The following is a 6,175-nucleotide window of genomic DNA, read 5'->3' as shown; positions in this document are numbered from 1 at the left end:
TTCTGTAAACAGAAACTTAGTGTTACAGAATTTGTGGCATTTATGCTTGCTCTTTCCTATAATCCAGAAATAAGTATACAAATCTTACTGTATATCACATTTGGGTTTCACATAAGCATCTCAATAATCAATACATCTCAAACTCAATTCATTTTATCTCTGTCTTTCTCTCCTCCTCTTCCCCCAAATTGCCTTCCTCCAACACTCCACGTCTCAGTTAATGTCACTGCTGTGCATTCAGTTTTTCCCGTCAAAACTACTCAATTAAGGATGAGAGTCGATGTTGAAACTTTGATAGCCTCTAAAGCACCCACTCCTGGAAGAAGGGGGGTGGCTATTCCATTTTCTTGCTGGGACAAGCGCTCAATTCTAGAGATGAAACAGTGTATAGAGGCAAAGAGAAGGGATAAAATAATTTTGTCACATTTTTCAAGCAGGGATATTTGCCACACAAGGCTCATAGAAGGGACTGGTTGCAATCTTAATCTCAGTTTCACGGCTTGTAAGAGTCAATACTCTTCCCAGATTTAGTCAAGCAGTTGTTCTAACTCTTAGGGGATGTTTTATTTTTATCTTTCTCTGATACTTTATAAACATTGGAATAAAATGCACCTTTATAATTAACTAGCTAAATATCATTTTACACCAGAAGCCTTTTGATTTATTTCTTTATTTCTTTTTTCCAGACAGAGTTTATATAAGCACACACACACACACACACACACACACACACACACACGGTTGTATACATATATTTGGTTTTCATATAAATTAATTAGGATATTGATTTGGATCACACTATACCATAATTTAATATTGGAATGTGCGGTTATCAAAATGGACTGATAATGTCATTAAAGAAAGTATAAATAGTCCAGATACTATGTAACTTTTAAAATGGTAATAGGAAAAGGAAATGTACGGAGCCAATTGTACGAAGGGTATGAAAGTACAGTGTAGTCTAGAGAAGGATATTTTCCTGGTGCCCAACACCCACCATAGGTGTGTATAGCTGTGGCTAATACCCCTCCTGCAGATTGGCAATTCTGCCAGTTTTTTCCTTCCTGACCACCTTACTTCCTAACTGTTCTGGTTTATCTGAGCACCTGGTTCAAATGAGTATCTGCTCAGCACGTGTAAGAAATAGGTTCACAGCAACCCCACCTCATCCCTCAACATTCTCTGGGAGATGGGGAAAGGAAGGTCGATGTTCTAGGGGCACCCTCAGTACCCCAAGCTCCAGTTCTCGAGACATCCATTCCTTAAGAACTAATGTCCAGTTTAAAATATTCAGTTTTTCCCTTCAGAACAGATCTTCACATTTGTCCATATCTTCTGTCAACTGTCTCATTACAGTGGTTTCTTTGTGTCTTGCCATAGGCTCTCTATGTTTCTTACTACGGTTGTGATTAGGAAAGTTATGATTTTGTAGCACATTGAAAGGGATTCTTTCTTTTCTGCATGTTTTGTAATGGGACACTGATTTTGTGTATGGACGCTTATCAAATGTAGATACCCCTTTCCTTATCATCCAGGGACCTATGGGATTATTTAATAACTCACTGTCCCGCTCCATCAAAACTGCTGTAGCTGCTTTTACTGTTCCACCTCCCAGCAATGAAGGTAAGGGAGAAAATAGAGTGAGCAATAAAAATGGGACACTTTTCTTGATTAAAAGGGGGATACAGATAGCTTAAACAATTAGATGGCAATGGCAGTGATGTATTTAAGGAAAAAAAATTAAAAAGGAAAAAGCCTAAGTGTTATTAGAATTTTTTAAAGTTATGCTTTTCCCTTCCAACTAAATTTGCTTTCATGTGTTTTTAGTGTTGGAGTGTACTGATTTTTTTTACAACCGATATCAAATATTTTAGAGAATTTTGAATGCTATAGAGTCTTGCTCACATAAATTGCAACTTTCCAGCCACAGGTAATGATCTGATTGTTAAATAGTTTGGAAGTCTGTCTAAACTGCCAGTCCTCCTGGATTTGTCCTCTCAAGCTACTGCCATAAATATTTTGCTCACATTTATATATTCAGAGGCAATGATCATGGCTTTTGGGATTTCACGTCTCCTAGCGACACCTCTGTAATCCATTTCAAACGGTCTAAAGAGCATCTTACTTGAGTTTTGCCAGTGACTATGGGTATAAAAGGGACAATAAAAAAGATGAGAGATCCTAGCACGATTTAAGGGGTCTGCTTTTGCTTTTGCTGATTATATACTAACAGACCTGATTTTGAAATATCTGCTCAACATGAAAAACCAAGTTCTAGATTCCAATGTCTAATGACGGACATATTATATTTTTAAGAAAAGAGAAAAACATTGTCGAAATGGAAAATCTAAAAAAAAAACCCAAAGTTTACTTTAAGTAGAAGTTATTTTCTAACTTTAGAAAGATGAGATAGATAGACAGGTGGGATCCTCTACTGAGTATACAAGTGTATCTCATATAATTCAGATAGAATCACTAGCGTCAATTCAAATGCCTAAATACTTGCTGAAAAGGAACAGAAGATCATGGACCTTGGGATCAGACAGAGCTAAGCTGGCACTGAGCTTTTCAACTATTGCTATCTGGAACTGGAAACATTACTTAGACATTCTGAGTCTCATTTTCCTCATATACTGAATGACAATAATTCTAAATATCTCATAGGTTCCACAGGTTGATAAAATTAAATAAAGAAATGCATATAAAGTGCCTAGCATCGTGCTTGGTGCAGAGGAGAAGTGCAGTAAGTGTTAGCTTTACTTAGGAGCATCAGACATCAGCTATTGGAGCATTATAGAGTAATGGTTAAGAGTCTGGGCTTTTAGCCAGACATCCTCGGTGCAAATACCAGCTTCACTACTGGGTGTCTATGCAATCATGTGCAAATTACTTACCCTCTCTGCGCCTTTGTTTTCTCATTTGTAAAATTGAGATGGTGATAATAGTTTTTCTCTCATAAGATGTTCCAAGAATTATTTAATTGATACTTGAGAAAGAGCACTTCATAGATTATAAATGTGCAATTAATGTTAGATATTATTGTGCCAATAGTACATATGAAGTGGATGCCATTTTTCTCACCAATCTTCATAAGTTCAAGCTGTAGAAAGAATGTTTTACTGCACAGAACAGATGAGTGCACTCAGACAAAAAATAGTTTCTAATCTTGAAACTGCTACATAAAAACTATGAAGGCTCACTGTTTAGCTCAGCTGGTTAGAGTGTGGTGCTGATAACACCAAGGTCCAGGGTTTGACCCCTGCACAGGAAAGTCACCAAAAACAAACAAACAAATCATTTCTCATCCTTGGACCAGTTTCCTTAGCTGTAAAATAAAAGGTTTGTGCCTGTAGGATCTCTTACAGCTCTAGTCATCAATGATTTTAGAAAATTCCATAGTGCAGGTGTTCAATGCATGTTCAATTACATTGTAAAATAGTGAATGAAACAGGAAAGTATATGCAAAGGTAGTTGACATTTTTTGATTATCTACTTTGTGGCACACAACAATGTAGACACCTTGCATATATTATCTAAATTTAAGCCTAAATCAAAAATATTCCTGGGGGTTATCATTTTTATTTTTTCAAACTACAGAATTAAATCCCATGATATTATTAATTTTCCCCAAACAGGTAATATGAGGGTACTTCAAAAAGGTTTTGGAAAAATAGAATTAAAAGATAATACAAATCTTTCCACGAACTCTTTTGAAGTATCTTCGTATACAGTGGACTTAATATTTGCTCTGTCAAAATTCAAAGATCACTTTTCCATGATATTTTCTAGGTTGAATGCACAGTGTTATGCACTGAGAAAAGTTGCAATGGTTTAAGAAGTGTATTTATTTTCTCCTGCTGCTATAACAAGTTACCGCAAAGTTAGTGGTTTTAAACAATACAAATTTATTATCTTACAGGTCTGAGACTCAGAAGTTCTGAGTTCTGTAGTTCTCCACCACAGGTCTCATAGGGCTGAAATCAAGGCATTGACAGAGCTGCATTTCTTTCTAGATGCTCTAGGGAAGAATCTGTTTTCTTGCCTCTTCCAGCTTCTAGAGGCTGCGTGCATTATTAACTCAGGGCCCTTTCTTCCATGTTCAAAACCAGCAACAATCCATCTTTCTGACCATACTCTCATAGTCACAGGTTCTTCTGAGCACCACAGACAGGAAAGGTTATTCGATATTAAAGGTCTACCTAGATAGTCTAGGATAATTTCTCATCTCAAGACCCTTACCTTAATCACATCTGTGATATCCCTTTTGCCATATAAAGTAACACATTCACAAATTCCAGGGATTAGGAAAAAAGAAGTAAAGTTGACACCAAAGACAATCCATAATAGAAAAACATTGTTACAAAATAAAGTCTTTTGCTCTGTGAAAGCTATTAGTAAAAGGATAAAAAGACAAGTCATGGTCTGGGAGAAAATATTGACAAATGACATATCCCACAGAGGACTTATATATAGAATATTTAAAGAATTCTCAAAATGTAATCATAATAAAGCAAGCAAATTAAAATATGGGCAGAATATCTGAACAAATAATTACAGATGAAGATACATGAATGTCACATAGTATATGAAAAGATGCTTTACATAATTAATCATTAGGGAGGCACAAATTTGATTCACAATAATATGCTATTATGTGCATATAAGAATGGCTGTATCAACAGCAATAGCACCAGCAATAATGACAATCACAGGTGATGGAACCAACCTAAATGTCCATCAGTGGATGACTAGATAAGGAAATTGTGGTATATATACACAATGGAATACTACTCAGCCATAAAAAAGAATGAAATTGTACCATTTGCAGCAACATGGATGAGCCTGGAGAAAATTATTCAAAGTGAAACAACTCAGGTACAGAAAGAGAAATACCACATGTTCTCACTCATAGCTGGGAGCTGAATCCATCAATAAACAAATGAACAGTAAAGAGAAACAGAGAAAGAAAGAAAGAGAGAGAGAGAGAGAGAGAGAGAGAGAGAGAGAGAGAGAGAGAGAGAGAGAGAGAGAGAGAGAGAGAGAGAGAGAGAGAAAGAAAGAAAGAAAGAAAGAAAGAAAGAAAGAAAGAAAGAAAGAAAGAAAGAAAGAAAGAACAATCATGGTAATACGTTGAATTTTTAGAAACCCAGAGGTGGAAAAGGGAAAGGGAGTGGGAGAGGGAAGGAGTCAGCAGACACAAAGAATGATCGCGTATTGTAACGATGGGTAAGCTAACTATCCTGATCTAACCACCACAGGTTGTACACGATTATTGAAAATCAATGTTGTACCCCACATGTATGTATTAAGAGTAAATAAATAAAAATAAAGATTAAACAGCACAATTTAAAAAACCAATATGTAATTATATGTTATTACATAATAATAATTATTATAAAAACAATCAATACCAACTGCTCGCACCTGATGATACTGAACACCTAGAACTCTCATTTACTGCTAGTGGGAATAAAAAATGGTACAGCCAATGTGGAAAGCAGTCTGGCAGTTGCTTACAAGTTAAACATACACTTATCATCTTATCCACGACTCCTACTCCTATTTACCTTAAAAAATGAAAACTTTTATCGACAAAAGCCTGTGTAACATTTTTTATAGCAGCATTTTTCATAACCACCAAAAACTGGAAACTACCCAAACGTCCTTCAGTGAGTACAGTTCTCGCTCGTTATTAGTGGGAGATTGGTTCCAGGACCTCACAGACACCAAAACCTGTGGATCCTGAAGTTCCTGATGTAAAATGGCATTGCATTTGCATATAACTTATGTACATCCTCTCATATACTTTAAACCATCTCTAGATTGCTTATAGTTCCTAATACAATGTAAATGCTATGTAAATAGTTGCTATATGGTATTGTTTAGAGAATAACAAGGAAAAAAAGTCGGTACATGTTCAGTACAGACACAATTTTTTTTCAGAATATTTTCCATCTGCAATTGGTTGAATCTATGGATGTAGAATCTATGGCTAGAGAGGGTTGACTGTATATGGATAAACTGTGATGCATTTATACAGTGAAACACTATTCAGAATATAACGGAATGATCTGCTGGCACAAACAGCATAGAGGATTATCAAATGCATTAAGCTAAGTGAAAGACCTAGACGCAGCTGTTACATATTGCATGACTTGATTTAAGTGATGTTCTA

This window comes from Cynocephalus volans, chromosome 2 (assembly GCF_027409185.1).
Source record: "Cynocephalus volans isolate mCynVol1 chromosome 2, mCynVol1.pri, whole genome shotgun sequence".
Lineage (NCBI taxonomy): Eukaryota > Metazoa > Chordata > Mammalia > Dermoptera > Cynocephalidae > Cynocephalus > Cynocephalus volans.
Note: the sequence above shows the minus strand (reverse complement) of the source record.